We start from the raw sequence: 18,469 nt of genomic DNA, 5'->3' as shown, positions 1-18,469 counted from the left end.
TGCAACCGTCACTAAAAAAAGCAGGCACTTTTATGTTATAAGTTAAAACGTTTTTAATCGAAATGTTGATTATTACTTGTTGCATTGGAAATGGATTGCCTCAGAAGTTAGAAACGTAAGCAGGGGTAAGCATTAGCAAGAAAAGTTGTTTTAATGAACCAATGTACTGAAATATTCTTCAATTTCCGTCTGTCACAGTTGACTTTCTCAGTACCTATAACGACTTCATGTAAAAAACACGTTTTAAACTAATTTGTATGCAACATTTATTTGAGCTAGTATGTGAATGTACGTCAACATTTTTTGGTATCTTTTATTTCATTTCAAAGTACAAAGCAACATTTGGAACCGCACAGATGCTAAGATTTCGACTATTAGGTGTATGTTGTATTGCAATGGCTCAGTATTCTGCACAGGAGATGATCCGGAGCTTGGAGCGTGTCGGTCACTCCTCTCTTAGAAGGAAGCAGGTGACCCCTAATCCCAGCTCAATCTCCGGCGTCACTCACGCGCGCTGTCACCGGCAGGAGGGGCGTCCTCCCGGCCTCTATCTCTGAGCGGGGCAAAGAACAGTGGCCGGCAGACAGTCCTCCCGGCCTCTGTCTCTGTGAGGAGGGCAGAGGACAGGAGTCGGCGCCTCGGCGGAGACCCGTGCCACCTGCGACCGGCGACGCAGCCCAGCCGGCCGGCCACTCCCATAGACAGCTGCGGCGGCCGGAGACAGATCCACTAATTAGTCCACCGCGGCGGATGGAGACTGAGGTGCCCCCCGGAGGGGGGGGGGGGCAGGTACAGGAGAGGATGAGGTGCGCTGCAGTCCGCTGTCCGGGGAGAGGGGAGGGGGACTGTGACGGCGGCCCTGCAGTTAGATAGGAGGGGTCGGTGTCAGGGGGCGCACGGCACTGGTTGGGGACGTTCTGGAACGTATGGACGGCACTGGCCGGATAATGGATATGTGTCAGGGGGATGGTTTGAAAGGTGGTGTCGCTTTAAGGAGCTGGTGAGAGCCAGTTATGAAGTGATATACTGTGAAGCGGCAATGAATATGTGTTCAGCTCAGTGGAATTAAATGTGATCAATCTTAAGTGTTACTGAAACCAATTCGAATGGAAACTGCTTACAATCCTCTCGCCTTGGTATTTATCATAGCGAAGCTTATAACAAAAGCTACTGCAGCACTGATATTGGTCCATTTGGTTGAAAACACTGTTGCAGTGTTCACTTATGATACATGTATTTTAAACCACAGCTTCCTGAAGAACACACCCAGTTTCCAGCGGAGCACGGCTGAGGTTCTTGACATCCTGGACGGTGTCAATCTGCCGCCATCCGGCCGCCGGCCGATAGGACCTGTCACCGCAGAGTCCGGTGCGGTGGTGACCTCACACGTTGCCGCCCGACGCGTGCAGCCTAATCTGCCTCCGGCCCAACCGCCGCGCCGTCCCGGCCGCCCGGGGTCTCCGGCGGCGCCGCCCCCTCCCCCTGCCGCCTCCGCCTCCGCCGCCGCCGCGCCGAACCCCCACCACCCCGCCGCCGTCTCCGCTGCCGCCGCCGCAGCCGCAGCCGCCGTGTCGCCCGTGTTGATCCGACCCAGAAACGAAGGCGCGCGCGGCCCGCTGTCGTCCTCGATCCTAGCCCCAGTCGTCACCGACGCGCGGCCGACGATCAAACACGGTATGTTGACGGCCGAGGCGACACCCGGACTCTAGCCCGCCCGCCCGCCGCGACCCGCAGCCTCGCCCCGCAGGCGGAGGTCGCGCCCGCCTTATCTTGGTGGAAGGTGTGCTAAAAACGGCGTGCGCCGGTAGGGGAGCCGGGTCCCGCCGGGTGCTTATCTCGATGTTGCAGGCACTTTAGAAAATCAGTCATTTTGTAAAATGCCTAGGCATTTTGCAAAATGCCTGATTTTCCAGGCTTTTTGCAAAAAGCCTAGGCATTTTACGAAATGACTGACTCTCCAGTCATTTTGCAAAATGCCTAGACATTTTACAAAATACCTAGCCATTTTACAAAATGACTGAGCAGCGTGTTGTAGATACGAGTACCTAATTATATACGTTTTGGTAGCGTGTAGGTGGACCGAGGAGTCCAGCATTATGACCAGAGGAGTCCAGCAGTGGGAAGTCCATACCTACCTCTATTTTGAGAAGTGCAGGCCCGCGACATTTCCAACCCCCACGTCAGCGACGCTGCTGGATTTAAAATGATCGATCTGGAGCGTCAACAAACGACTGGCCCTATGCCGGCCTGTATCTGTAAAACTATTAGAGGTCGCGAGGATTCGATCCCACACACTTAGGCGTTAATGTCTTCTGAAACCAACGCTCTCGTCCTACGCCAAGCGACCTGATGATTCTCCCGATGTGGAGCTTGATATTTTTAACTGGAAACATGCAAGTAGGTACTCAAAGCTGTCAAACAAAGACACAATCAAACAAAGACTACACTAATTCGTTTACATGTAATTGTACATCAACCGGGCCTGCCTATTGACTAGGGCCGGTCTCCGGCTGGTTTTGTTAGGTCTAGTTTCAGGCAGAACATGAACGGCGTTGATGTACTGGGGAGTTTTTTACAGCGTTAACTAAACAATGCTTTATGCTACAGCCGAGTCTGCAACTCAACCTGGTCGTTACTCAGCATTGTCGTCATCACAGAGCTTCAAATCGATCAGCTACAGGCTGAACACGTACTATTGGTCTCAAGATAAGGGTCCAGGCGACCTGTAGGTTTGATGCGGTGAATACCCCCACCTTCGCCACACTCACTCGGTGCTACGGAGCTCCGATCTCGCGACCGGTCACCTGTACTTGTAGACTGTGCCGCATGACATAGCAGTCGAGCGGGCCAGCGGAGCTTAGGCGGAAACTAGCGCCGCGTTTGACAGAGAAGGAAGCTCACCATTCCGGCGGGAGGGCCGCTCGCCATTTTAACTCCATGCAGCTTCTCGCTGACAATGAAAGACACTACAGGACGACAATATATCGTTCCGCAAAAGTGATGTCCACTACCTATGACAACACTTTCCTGTTCCTAATCGTGTCCACACCTGAGGGATGACGATTCAGGCTGCACTCCTGCATTGCGCGGTCCTTGGCCGCAGAGCATGAGGACGAGGTGACGAACGAACCTCGGGTCACGGATCACCGAGCTACGGCCAGTTTCACAGAGATTGTCCACCTGAACGGCTGCGTCGCTACGTGAATTGAAATTTCTATCAAGGGAGCTGAACCAGACAGTCGGCATGCTCCAGGCCGAAATGACACAGCGTGTCATTGCTGATTGGTTGGGACATCTGCCTGTTTTTGTTTTGTTTTTTGCAAGTCTTAATTATAGAAGAACTGTCTGCACAGTCCGGTGTTAGTGGGGTAAGCATACGGCTGCTGGCAGTGTTGCTGATCGTTCCAGTTTGCCGGTGTGCGCCTACCATTTCAAACGTTACATAAATCGCATTGAAAAAGGCGACCGGGAAGAGGGGCCAGTAGTTGGCGTCAAATTGGCCAAGCGGCTCGCGCTGAAGCGCTATCACATCTCCAAACAGGACCGTGAGACGCAATTGGAAGAGCTCTCCAAGGCTCATTACCTACCTTCGGCCCAATACTAAGCCAACGCATGGTCAATGACATGTTGACATGCATTTTCAATCAGGACGGTGCGCCAACTCATCGCTCTGTCAAGGCCTAGCGGTGGTGCGAATTGAACGTGCCAGACTTCTGAAGGAAAGAGATGCTAGCCGGCTGCCCTCCGGACCTCATCCTGATCGACGAACTTTGGGCTGTCGTCCAGCAGGACCTGGACAAACAGAAGCCGGCGGCCAACCTCGGCGCCTTGTCGTTACAGCTCAAACGGGCATGATAAAAAATCCAGCCGTATTTACTGCACAACCTAGTTGCCAACATGCAAATTTGCGTTCGTATGTAAGTCCCTGTTCGTGGGGAATAAACTGAACGCTAAAGAGAATCGCTGTCCCCTATGTAATAACTTAGAGATAACATTTTTTTTAGGATAAAACTTATGCCGGACCATGTAGCTCACGCAGCATTCATTGCAGTTTCACCTTAGACTGCAAGACGTGGCAATTGGTTTAGGACATAGCAATTAATGTTGTCATGATCGGCATACCGCCGAGAACGTCACTATTTATATCATTATCTTAACGGTTGCATATTTCAACCTTCATAACTTTTAATTTCCTGTTCAATATAATTTCATTTATGGCGCTGAACAAGTGTTGAACAGTTCATTTCAATAACTGCATTGTTAAACCTCCGGTAGGGCTAACCATTAAACAATATGTTAAGTGCTACTCTCGCCCCGTTCGCTATGTGTTCGCTTTATAATTCTTTTTTTTTTTTTTTTTTTTTTTTTTCTACACCGCCACCCATTATCAGGTGACCAGGAGTGCCCCCTCCCTCTATCCCAACGACACACAGAACCTTACGTTAACACCACCAGGAAAATAATGAAGACAATTGTCGCGGCACTCCCAGCTAGGAAATGAAACAAACTCAAGGAAGCAAAAAACGAGACACATTATCATGCTGTTAGTATAAAGGTGTAAGAGAAGGCATAGTAGTCATAACTGAAAACAGTTAGTGACTAGTTTCTAATTCCCAGGAGTACACATTCGTTCATACATCCACACAGGAGCAGTGTTAGAAGGATTCAGATGAAGGGAATCATGCATTCAGGGGTATTATATACAAATCTGCTGGTCAGTGTTCAAGCTGGGTCATTTACTGAATCTCCGTTGTTTTGCCCAGCTAAGCGAGGCTTGTTGCTGGGCAACCAACGGAGATCAGTTTCATGAGAATGAGTGGTTATGTAGAGTATGCGAGGGAAATGAAATGAAATGAAATGAAAACAAAAAAAAATATACTAGTAATAATAATAATAATAACAATAAAAATAATAATAATAATAATAATAATAATAATAATAATAATAATAATAATAATAATAATAATAATAATAATAATGAATAAGAGTAAAAAATAATAAAAATAATAATAAAAATAATAATAGATAAAAACAATGGTGAAGAAAAATAAACCATGGGGTAAGAGTAAAGATATCATGATAGTGCACCATGTGATTTATAGTTTTCGTAATGTTACGAACCTCCACAATATACTTAATGTGAGAGTATTGTATTACATAATCAATACTGGCTCAAAAAGTAGTTTTTTGTTAGTCTTTTTATTGTGTGTTTTGAATGAGGCACCAGAGGCACAGCAGGGTAAACGGGGACCATTATCTGATTCCACAGCCTTGGACCAGCCCATGAGATTGTGTGTGTTTTATATAATTTGTACGAAAATATTTCTTTGAAGTGTTTGTTATAACGACTGTTTCTATTTTGTTCTACTCTCTCAAATAATTCATCAATCGAAAGTGGTAAGATTCCTTGAATCTTTTTATGTAGTAGTAACAACATCTGTTGTCGCCCGATGTCCTGGATACGAAGAAGTTTAAATTTTTTGAAGATTGGTGCAGTGTGCGCTAATCTACATTGGCCGTCTATTAATCTAACGACACGCTTCTGTATTTTGTCTAATTCACCTAGGTTTGTTATGTACGTATTACTGTAGATAAAGCAGCAATAATTAACGTGAGACAGAAAGAGTGAGTTGTAGAGTAATAACAAATGTTTACTGTCCAGGAAAAATTTCAATTTAAACATAATACCTACATTTCTCGACAGTACTTTCTGGAGTTTGGAGATATGAGTTCTCCACTTCATATCCTCATCTATGAAAATACCAAGATATTTAACAGTATTAGTACGTTGTAATATCACACCATTCAGTTCGATTCGCAATTCAAGTTGTCGTTTCTTGTTCGTGTATATCTGATAATATGTTTTATCAGCATTGAGAGACAGTTGGTTAGAAGTAAACCATTCAGCTACCTTTGGCATCAAGGTATTTAATCTTGTTTGTAAAATATGCTCACTTTCCCCTTCTATTAAAATAGCAGTGTCATCAGCATATAAGAGTGTACTTATGTGTTCACCACATATCAAAGGGAGATCATTTATATAAAGTATAAACAGAAGTGGTCCCAAAATTGATCCCTGAGGGACTCCAATATCAATTGGAAGGAAGGATGAACGCATGCCATTTATTTCCACACACTGGGTACGGTCACTGAGATATGAGTGAAACATCATATGGGCATCTTCAGAAATACCGTACTGAAGTAATTTTCTAAGAAGAATTTCCTTGTCAACAGTATCAAATGCTTTACGTAAATCGAGATAAATGCCGCACATGTTCGAATCACTTTCAAACGCACTTATGATTTTGTCTTGTAATAACACTATAGGCATGTATGTACTCATGCCAGATCTAAAGCCAAACTGTTTGTCACTGATAATTTGGTTCAAGAATAAGTGTTGGCTTAAACGAGCATATATTATCTTTTCTAATAGCTTAGAAATAACTGGAAGTAACGATATTGGTCTATAGTTACTAAAAATATGTTTGTCGCCGGCTTTATAAATTGGTTTTATAACTGCTTGTTTTAATAATGTTGGAAAGACACTATTCTCAAGACACAGATTTAAAAAATGTACAATTTGTACCATTATAGCACTGAATGTTGATTTAAATATTTTGGTATTTATTTTATCATGACCACCTCCCACATTTCGCATATCATGAACAATCTTCTTTACTTCTTCCTCATCTGTTCTACACAATTCACGTAGCGGAGTTCCTACAAAGTTAGGAAGATAATCTATCGGATCTTTATAGGAATGGTTAATGTTATTTTTAAGCTTCCTTCCAACGCTGGTAAAGTAGGAGTTGAAGCTTTCGGCAATGTTTTTAGGGCCTTCCACCAGGCCACTATCGGTTTTAAATGCTTCTGGCAATCTGGTGTTATCCGGGGCACCTGATGTGAGTTCTTTAATGATGCCCCAAGTCTTTTTGGGATCCGAAGTTTTTAGGTTATTTTGTATGTATGCTTTCTTTGCCTCACGTATAATACCTACAAGCACGTTACGGTATTTGCGATATTTAGTGATGTTTTCGTAAGAAGGTGTTTTATTTTTTACCAAAAACAGAACATTTTTTCTCACTATAGATGTTAGAATTCCTGGAGTAATCCAAGGTTTTTTGGAAGTATTTTTTCGTGATGGCACGAAGGTCTTGCTGAATTTCCGTATTCCAACAGCGTAGGACTCAATAATCCTCTCACATGCTATATTAGGGTCCGTTACATGTAAAAGGTCATGTAAGTCATTCTGCAAATGATTTTGCAGATCAGCCACCTTATTATAGTTAAAAACTGTAATGGCATTCATCATCCTATCATTGCTAGGTTTCGCTGTTTTAATGGTTATGAATACTGGAAAGTGATCTGACAAATCATTATATATGATTCCTGGACCACTTGTAATTGATATATTGTTGCAATATATATTGTCTATAAGCGATGCTCTAGTCTCACATTCTCTGGTTGGTAGAGAAATTAGGGGAAGAAAACCAAAGGACAACAGCATATTAAAAAATACTTCAACGTCATGGTCGTTGTTGATATCATATAGGTCATAGTTAAAATCACCAGCGATGATTACTGGATGAGTAGGTGTAGTGATGGTTTCAAGAATAAGAGACATCTGTTCATTAAACTGAGCTGGGCAAATATCTGGAGGTCTGTAGAACTGTGCGATAGTTACTTTAGAAGAAGGTAAGCTGCACTGCACTACAACCGACTCAGTGCCAGTCGGAGACTCCATGACCAGGCGAGTGGTGGAGACGAAACCGTCTGTCCGTACGTATACGGCTGATCCACCGCCCACTCGTCCAACTCGATTTTCATAAAATGCAGTGTATCCTTCTATGTTACGGTGTTTATCAATTTCGTCGTTTAACCATGTTTCCGATATACATATAACGTCCCATTGTATATCCGTCATGTGCAGAAAGGTAAGAAGGGATTCATACTTTTCAGTACTTAAAAGTGACCGAACATTAATGTGTATAACATACAGCTTTTCTGGGTCTTTAGAGCCAGTAGGTACATCACTTGTGAGTACATAGTATTTGCAGCTTGTTCTTATTGATTCAAAATCATGATTGACAGTCTCGTCGTAATCAGTGTTTGTTTCATGAAATGGATGCAATATCTTATCATATAAACGTGGAAGCTCATTATAACTAACCGTAGTTAATGGCATATAACGCTGTGCAGTGTATACAACACAAGGAAATTGAGTAACTAGAACGAAACTCGGTCGAGCTAGCGTTTGGGATGAACCGATGTAAGGTGATGATATACTATTATATGTCAGTCAATGTAATATTCCGGGTCGATTGCATACAAATACGCAGTGTCCAGAGCGGATATGACGCAGAACCCAATTTTAAACTTAATTCAAGGCGGTCACAAGCCAAACCCAGCAGGCCAGCAGCAGGGGCCGCGGCAGAGACATACCCCGAGACCACCAGCCGACCACCGCCGGCCCCAGGCAGTCCAAGAGGCACCGTGGGACCAGCAACAGCCTGCCGCAGTCACGGAAACACCGCCGCCCAACCCCCAGCCCACGGCCGGGCCGGCGGCCCGAAGGCCTAGAGCGTGGCCCGCTCCAGAGTTGGCTGCATACGACAGCGCCATCTAGGTACTGTCAGAGATGACCGCCATCTATCGGTCGAGCGTTACTCTAGGCATAATACCGGAGGAGTGCTAAGTTGGGTCAGCCTACAATACCTAATAGACTCACAAGTCACAAACACACATTTCACACATAATGCACAATGTACACACACACACTCCATTATACATCCATGCATATATAAAGAGCAAACGGAAATATCCATAATTATAGCACAATTCAAGTAGGTACTGATTTGATCCTCAGGGCTGGCTGGATAAAATCAATGGAAAGATGAGTCACACATTGAATAAACGAGATCAGCATACATTAACTAGTGTAAACAAAAAAAAGAAAAAACAACATTATTGACATACCTTAGGAAAGGAAAGGTAATTTAATCAGATCACCTGAATTATGATAATAGATGGCTTATAATACATTTCACATGTAATGCTGCAGCTAATGAATCCAAAAGAAAAAAGCAGGACACCTGTTGGCCAACAGTCAGCACCACCCATCATCAAACACTTCACATTCCATCTTAGATATTATAAGTTCCGTAACTGTTATTACAGTTGGCTGTATAAAAAAGATGCATAGATAGTATGCATTAGCCCATCCTCTCACCAGATGCCCGCATTTTGGAGGCAAAGGTCAAGTTTTGCCAGTTCGTGCTCAAGGCATATCAAGCATTCCATCCAACTCACAAGTCACATTCATTCATAAAATGGTCATTCTGCCTGACCAGGTGCCAAGGCACTCACACATAGCCCATACAGGTTAAAACAGATAAAATGGGTTTTCTGCCAACCCAAGCTCAGTGGTGTTCATTCATACCTTGGTTCACCATGGAGCTCACCCACACTCATGAAGTTAAAATCAGGGTAAAATAGCCATGAAGGCCAGGCACCAAAGGTGCTCAGTCATCCATCCACACAGGTTAAAAAGGTCCGAGCTGGACCTGGTGCCAAAGCACTGGCTCTTCACCCATACATTTTGGAAGTATGCCAGTGCAGGATCATACTCCAGTTTGAAGCAGTCACTTCACTTAGTGGGTTAAGTGAACTGTTATCAAAATGCTGCATGAAGGTGGTGATGAGCCTCTGCTTACATCCAGCAATCAACAAGCTTTAGTGTAAATGATCATTGATCAGTTAACATCAGAAGGGTGGTGTATGACATGGCCATGATCGAATGCAAGTGTCCGAAGCATAGGAAGAACCTGCTACAAGTTACAACAGGTGACCTAATTATATAGGTACTTGAAGTTATGTACTTGTTGAGCTTGATGACCACAATATCACATTTGTAATTAAGACGGAGTTACCAAGTATTGGTAGCATTGGTAGGTAGGAAGGTGCAACATAACAATATAGCATTTACTATAAAGGTGAAGTTACCAAGAATTGGTAGGTTAGGAAGGTGCAAGGGTGATGTCTTAAACAATGAAAAACAAATCCAGCCAGCCCCGGAGTCAGGAGTAGGTACTCACACTCCCATCACATCACACTCACAATGAGACAGTGTGACAGAAGATGCAAGCACCTGAATACATACAATACGAACAGAGGAATGCAAGAAAAAAAATATTCATCAAAAAAATTCTATCAAACGTGATATCATTCCAAGAAAGCACTAATAGTGTAGAGTGTAGAAGCCATTCCCACTGATGGGACTCGAAGCGATGCAGCTAAGTATGATAAGGCTGATTGGCGAACTTCAGCTTGTAGACAAGACAAGGAAACGTTCTCAAAAATCAAATCCACACGTAACAAACATATTTCAAGAGTGCACGTATCTCGTTGTCGTTGTATCCGTTATTCCTCGTCGGACCTATCGGCTTTCTGAATACCGAGAGACGTCAAGAGTGTGTGTGTAGGGGGGGGGGGACCCCGCCGTTTCGCCCATTATTAAGCTAAAAGCCTGGCAAACAAAAACAACACCCAGCGATTCACAATCAAGTTAAAAGTGTCAGATCAGCATGTGACCTCTGAGGTCAGGTCACGTGCACAAGTGCAGGTTGTTCATTAGCGAATGACATAAAGTAAGCCCCCGCTGGAGCCCCAAATGATCGCCGGCCATCGTGCAGAGTGCAGACGAAGCCTTCGACGACTCACGGCAGCGTTCAGTTCATCAAGGGTCTTGGACTCTTGAGTTTGCTCCGCAATTTGAGTTGCTTGAGGTTAAACGGTGAAATCCAAGCAGGAAAATCCAGACTGCAGAGTGACCACAGACCAGGGGTGCTGGGATCTTGTTCAGTTGCTCGAAGGTGAAGAGAGTCTAGCAATTCTTCAGTAATCTGTCCAGTATTCACGTTCGCAATGGCTTAAGAAACCTGGGAAGGCATTTTTAAATATATGGACTTGTGATGTCAATTACAGAAAGTCGTGATACCGATAGCAAGCCAAATACCAACAGGAACCGTGGGAAAATACCGAAACCGAAGCGACTTGGGAATATCAGGGAAATGCCAACTTTTTACCAAAGTCACAGTCTCTTTTACAGTAGCGAGGATTCACAATACCAACAAAATACCAAATGTGTTAGCCTCGAAACGCCAAATACCAAGTTGGTATCGGTTTGGTATCGGTATGCCAAAAAGTTGGTATTTGATTGACATCTCTAAAATGGACAATCCTCCACAAGAAGAAACTGAACTGGAAACATTATCGTCCGATCCTAATGACCGTCATCTCTCCTGACAGCACGGTGTCGAGGCTGGAAGCGTGCACCTTTTGGCTCACGGCTCAGTGAATCGGAAGAATGGTTCGAAAGGGTGATATTGAGTGACGAAAAGTGGCTCGCGCTACAGCAAGCACCCGCAAGAATAATATGCAGGCTCCTTCGCCGAAGAATCCACAAAAGTTGATTCCATACAAGGATGTGCACGGAGCGAAGGTCTTGGCCGAGGTCTGCCGCACGGAGAAGCAAGTTTTCTTCGAGCGACACAACTGATTTCTGTTTGTGCTCTGTAAAATGTCTAAGATTTATCATTCCAACGGTGAGCTGTTTATGCAATATGTTTTACGCCTCTAGCGGGGCTGACTTTATGTCATCTTTTATTGATGACCCTGTAATTTAGAGGATAGCGCGTGGATGTTTAAATGCGGTTATCCCGCACCGTAGACAGTGTTTACAATTGCTTCACGTGCAAAGAGAGAAAAATATCAGATGTAGTGTAACTGATTTTTAAAACGTCTATAAGACGATTATAGACGATTAACAAACTGTTAAACGTCTAGTAGACATTTCGTCTAGTCTGAAATGTGTCGTATTTTTATATAAAATGTATTCTTTATCATTAAGCGCCCGAAAGATATCGGCGGTACAGTATAAAATTATTTAACCGCTCGTAGGTAGATAAATATTTTAAACGTCTTGCCTAACCGCTCGACGTTTAAAATATTTGTTCTACCTACTCGCGGTTTAATATATAACCACCTTGTATTTCAGTTGGAACGGTAGTATTTCAGTTGGAACGGTAATTAATATATATTAAACCGCGAGTAGGTAGAACAAATTTTTAAACGTCGACTCGATAGGCGAGACGTTTAAAATATTTGTCTACCTACGAGTGGTTTAATAATTTTATCCCGTACCACCCGCATCTTTCGGTCACTTAAGTTAAAAAATACATTTCATGTAAAAATAGGGCATATTTCAGACTAGACAAACGTCTAGACGTTTAACAAATCAGGTAAACATCTGACAATTTTCTCTCTTTGCACGTGAAGCAATTGTAAACACTGTCTATACGGTGCGGAATAATCAGGGGTGGACAATAATGTGCCGAGTTGGGGTAGCACGAGTCTTCCCAATTCCACGCCGGCTGCGCCGGCTTGGCTTTGGAGCCGCACCAGACGGCGGAGGTCAAGGTCACCGCCAGGGCGGCGGCGGATTTGCTGCGCCCGTGCAACCCCAACTCGGCATATTTCTCCACCCCTGGGAATATGTAATGACAAAAAAACTCCAATATCTATGTAACGTCGTTTATGACGTTGCACATGGTTCACAACGCAAAAGTTGAGCATCGATCTTGCAAGCAGGGTTGTATACGACTCAATCAATAGCAATCAATTCAATCACGACAAATTTGGGAAACCAATCAAATCAATCAAGTCAGAGCAGTTTTCGGGAATTGATTCAATCGACTCAAACGCGACAATGAAAGGAATCAATCAACTCAATCAAACGACTCAAACCAAGACATACATTAGGTTTTTTTGCCCCACCAACTTGGAAAAGTGTCCATAGCAGTCTGGTGTACCTACCTACCTACCTACCTACTTACCTACCTACCTACAGAAGAAACATAAAAATATTGTCATTTAAAATCATAAATTGCCATGCCATTCAAAGTTTTTATGTAATAAGGGAGGATGCCTAGTGATGGACAGGTGGATCATGATATTGAGGTTCAATGGGTAGAATTGGAGCAGAAGTTTCATTTAATGGGTGCAAAATGACCCAGTAGTTGACTCGCCCCTAAACACAAATCGCCACCTTTCACCTAAAAGTAGTCAATTTAATTTTGGCCATATTCCAACTCCATTCACACTAAATATCAGATATTGCAGTTGAAAGTTGGCTGCTCGGATTTTGGCAGTATTCATGATTTGGCCATTTACCCTACACCATGTCTATTTTAATGGATAATATGCATCAATAACATATTAACCATAGGGAAATAGAAATAAATATCTTACCTGCATCATGCATGTGACTGTTTCGGTTAGACAGAGACTGACGGGCAGCCTGAAAAATCATTCCACACAATGTGCATTTGAGACATGGGATGTTGTCAGATTGGGAAGGAAGAGATTTGAAGTATTTAGCGGTCCACGATTCTGGACGTGGCATGTCAATGTTAGGTACATATGTGAAGAATTCAAAACATTTTATTGCAATACAATTTGAAACTGTTAGGACTGGGGGATAGGGATGAGGATTAATATTTAAAAGGAAATGGAGAGGACAGGGACTCTGGGAAAACAGCACGGCGTGACTGCGAAACTTGGTTTTGCCAATAAGTATGCTAAGCTTTTATAAATCCTTATTCTATCTTTTGACTTTTTGGTAAGATGACGTCATTGATTATCATGTAGTATGGTAGATCATCATAAAATAAATCTGTTGTACAGCACCAATTTCGTTTTAATTATTATTTCATTTGAAATAAAAACACTTAGTAATATTCGGTAAAATATTTTAAGGAAAATGAAATACATTAAATATGTTATGCTTAGGTTCTCAGGAGAAAGGGATCAACAAACGTTCTGCTGCAAATTAAACAATGCAGCAAATTAGCTATTAATTGTACGTAAACGTAATCAGCGAGACGAAAACGGCGTTTTTGTTTCAGTTATTTTTGTAGGGGTTTCAGATATTTATAGAGTTCAGTGGGTTGTTTCTGAGGAGATGTGGAGATGTGAATTATTAATTAATCACACTTTATTAGTATATAGGGCCTTGCACTTTATCATCTGGATTAAAAAAAAACGTTTCCTGCTGAGTGCAGAAAGGAAGGTAGGTAGGTGCATCGCCAGGTTCTATCACCAGGATTGGAGCAGTTATTGCAGTTGAAAGTCAACGTTGGCTGTTCATGTTGTTTAGGCCCTGTTCTTTATTTGGCCATCTACTCCATATTGCAGTTGTGATGACAAGCAGTTTTCAGTGTAGTTTTGTGATCTTTGGTGTCATCAATTGGTGTCATTATTTTTCGTCAACTAAAACTTATTTGAACTTTCCATTCAATCGACTCAATCATACGAGTCACTCTAATTTTCGGGAATCAAATCAGTCAACCAGTCGCTTAAGTCAAACGAGTCAGTCAACCAGTCATCTTGAAAAGTCAATCGACTCAATCCAATCAACTCAAAATACGCGTTGAAACAAATCAATCAATTCAATCGACTTGATTGGTATACAACCCTGCTTGCAAGGAGTGAAGCGACACGAGCACGACTTGTGCAAACGATAGTCATAAATCATTTTTTTTTGTCATTAACATAAATTTTAATATTTCCCTAGTTGAATTATGATGGTGAGGGAGGTCACGTCATTGACCTATAGCTTTACGTGAACTTCTAGAAATTACGAGACATAAAAGTTGCAAGGTCTCGGAAGAATATGAAGTCCTGTAAGTTTTATTTATCTCCAGAAGTTGACCTAGCAATGGCGGAGTTGCCAAGCCGCAATATTTTGGGACCGAGTGAAGTCTTTTATGACGTCATAGGTCAGTGACTCGACAAGAATTGAAAATGTAATTGGTCGTTGGTGTCACCAGAGAATTGGCTTGCATCAAGTCAAGTGTGCTATTTTTCAGCTTTCAGGTTTCCTTGTTGAGAGCAATCGCAAGAAGTCTGGGGTAGGTAACACCCGTCACCCTCATCTATGGAAAATTATGCTTTTGCGGAGCGACCTTCAAAGCTAGTGCGCCCCATGCACTGTCCGTCGTGTTTTCAGCTTGCTGTCGGTTTTCCAATATATGGAAGCCAGTTACAGGCGTCTCATAGTCTCTCATTGGTCAATCGCACACACCACGTGTGGTTCATCAACGACCAATGAGAAGATGAGAAACGCCAGCAAACTGACAGCATGCTGATTTGGTGATCAAACAGCGCCCTGACCACACCCCTCCCATCTATCGCTGACACCCTGCTCGGTAACTCGTCTCGAGACGCGGCTGAGCCAGGCCCTTCGACCGGTTACCGCCGCCGGCATAATTCCGCCTGATTCCGACTGCACCGCTGGACACCACACTGCGGCGAGCGACCCCGCTGTCAGACTCGGGCCGAACGCACCCCCTCCCCTACCCCCACTCCAGCTGTGGCGAGGGTGAGGGTATTCACCGCATCAAACCTACAGGCCGCCTGGACCCTTATCTTGAGACCAATAGTACCTATAGGGTATAGGAAGACGTCCAAAAACTGTTGGCCATAGTATCTGTAGTTGGATCTACGTTCCATGCTGGTCAGGCATTTTGCAAAATGCCTAGTCATTTTGTAAAATGGCTAGCCATTTTGAAAAAAGCCTGGTTGCGTTCAGTCATTTTTCAAACAGCCGTCTTTTTGTAAAATGCCTAGGCATTTTACAAAATGACTGATTTTCTAAAGTGCCTGCAACATCGATACTACCGGATGGGATATGGTGTGAGGGTGGGCCGAGTGAGGTCGAGATAGGAACCCGCCGAGTCCAGTTTACATACATCCATACCCTCACAGTTACACTAATCCGCGTATACCCACTCCTGATATCCACCCCTCACGGCCGTCCGTCACCTCTTTCAGCCGTTTGTCTGCTCGAGTCTCTCGCCAACGTCCGTGGTCCCCTCACAGGCTGACAACCATCCGCCAGGCGGCTATCAGTGGGCGCAATCTCATCAAATACGGCCCACAAATGGGAGAACGGGCAGTGGGGGTGACCTTTGGGTAAAGAGTAGTTACGCATATTCCAAGTGGCTGGCTCACTTATTGTGTAATGTGTTGTTACAAACACTTCTCTTCATTTTCAAATTATTAGTCATTTCAATTTTAAACATAACCATCAACCACAGACTTGAATAATCGGCCACGTGTTTCCCATTTTGGCGTGTTTTCTCACAGCTCTGCGATGCTCCTATTTGCGGTTAAAATGCCGCGCCTCGGCTGCTGCCATTGCCTGTGTACCGTCACCGTCCAGAGGGGCTATTTCGCTGATGGAACTCGTCACCCGACGTCAACGACTTCCCTCAGTCCGCAGTTACGAGCAGCAGTCCAGCATCGATCGTCTGGGCGGTGCGGTAATCGCGGCACGGTGCAGTATCACCGGACAAGCGGTGTCACAGCAGTGTCGCGACGTGTCACGGCGGTGTCTTAGCGGTGTCACAACCGTGTCATCGTTTGAGCCGTGCTGCAGGTGACGATCAACAGGCTGGAAGCGCGTTTGTGTTCAATGTAGGTATGATCAATATAAATTGTAGCCTGTTTCCTGCTCGACCCAGATGAGTTCTTTCACTGGGCTATGTTAAGCAGCGCATCTTATTATCTGATGGATGCGATGAATGTAATTTTCTTCACAGTATTTGATGTGCAATCACCTTTGTTCGGGGTTCTGTCGCAATTATATAACCGGCAAGAAACAAGGCCTCGCGAAACCAGAAAAAGCGACAAAAGACCGCTGACTGGCGCCATGCCAAAACATATTAGATTTATGTCCAATACCCAATCATCTCATGGACCAGAAGCTTTCTTTCAGCCAACTATCCCATCACAGCTGAATGGTCGAGCGGCGGGCGCCTCTGGCCGCCGGTCACCGGCGCCTCTCACGCTCCAGGCTATACATTCAAAACTACTGACGGGCCCGCTCTGTGAATGGCGACCGGCGTTTCTTCCCACCGCCTCCCAGTGGTGCCCGGGCCGCGGGCGCCACTCTTTCTCCGACCGAGAGGCGCCGCTTCCGCTCACCGCCGTCCGCTCGCCGCCGTCCGTCCGCCGTCCGCCGCCCGCCCGGCCGCCCGGCCACGGTAGCCCAACTCGGTGTCGGGTCCCACCCCGGATGCGCCGGCCGGCGGCCCCTGTCCCACGCTCGTTGTCTCACGCTGGGCCGACGGGTCACCGGCTGACCTTTCTCGCGGTCGGAGCGGTCGGAGCGGCCCGTCCTGTCCAGCCCGGCCGGGGTGAAGCCGAGAGGTGCAGGGGTCAGATGGAGAGGTGGATCGGTAAGATTTGGTGGATCGCTGGGGCTGCGAGGCGGAGCAATTGTGGACATTGGATTAAATTAACCTGTGAATCTGTATAGACTTCGTAAGCCTTTTGTTAGGTCAATTTTGGCTGATGCTTAACTTCCGTAGCATAAGCACAAACATTGTGTGAGCTTCAAACTCAAATCCAGTGTCCTTGGTCTTTCTCCCGGGATGTGGTCACGTGCCACGTGCCGCTCTCCAGCAAAGGATCACGTGCCGCCGACTGTTCGTCGCACGTGTCATTACACTGTTCCGCCACGTAAAAATACGCGACGTTGCACGTGCTGGAACGCCGCGGGCCGGCAATGCATGATGCTGGGTATAAGGCATAGATAGATTATGGCGCAGAGACAGCCATGGCGCAGAGACAGCCATGAAGCAGACAGCCATGGCGCAGAGACAGCCACAGTGCAGAGGCAGCCATGGCGCAGAGACAGCAATGACGCAAGTGACCAGTCTGTGATTGTCAAGTTCCGGCGTAGCGGCGCAGAAAATCAATCAAAGACGAGATGGCCGTCAGTCCGGTGCTTTTCAGAAATGACCGCAGGTCTGACCTTTACCAAAGGTCACCCTTTCAGTGACAGGTCTGCGTCGGCGGGGTACTGCAGCCGCTCCACCCCGGCCCGGTCAGAACGACTGGGCTGTGTTGTCAGGAAACGGTTTCGATGTTTGGGCACAGGACCCAAAGGAAGCAGAAGTTTTGCTTAGCGCCTGCGTGTCTACGGTCTGCTGTTAGATTCGGTATTCCGACAGGGCTGGATGCAATCGAGAGCTATGAAAACAATTTTGCATTGAAGAAAGTTTGTGTCGCGCAACTAAAATCTGACGCTCAAAGCTTGCACTGGCGCACCGACACCACCCAAGATACTTTGTAATTGCTTAGATATTGGCACCAGCCGATGTCTCCATCGGCGCACTGACAAAATGTCCCGCTGAACAATCGGAACAGGTCGGTCCGCGCCTGCCAGTTCGATCGACTTTTGTCTGAGAGGGCGGACGCTCTGTTAGCTCGCAATCTATCTCACCATGGACCCTTTCGGCACACGTCAGTCACGTGCATTTGTGCAGTGCCGACGGCGACACGATCTGCCCCGCCCGACCAGCTCAGACCCGCATTGATCGATCCGCCACCCGCTGAGTCACCT

At 45.2% G+C, this 18,469-nt stretch overlaps 1 long non-coding RNA gene across 1 annotated transcript in view; it reads left to right on the top strand.

Annotated features, from left to right (window-relative positions):
- LOC122379068 overlaps positions 1 to 18,469 on the top strand; it is a 120,334-nt gene that overhangs the window by 57,167 nt on the left and 44,698 nt on the right. The gene's annotated exons all lie outside the window — the stretch shown is intronic.

This window comes from Amphibalanus amphitrite, unplaced genomic scaffold (genome assembly GCF_019059575.1).
Source record: "Amphibalanus amphitrite isolate SeventyFive unplaced genomic scaffold, NRLGWU_Aamphi_draft 000070F_arrow, whole genome shotgun sequence".
In the NCBI taxonomy this organism is placed as follows: domain Eukaryota; kingdom Metazoa; phylum Arthropoda; class Thecostraca; order Balanomorpha; family Balanidae; genus Amphibalanus; species Amphibalanus amphitrite.
Note: the sequence above shows the minus strand (reverse complement) of the source record. Positions and strands in the feature narration are given on the sequence as shown.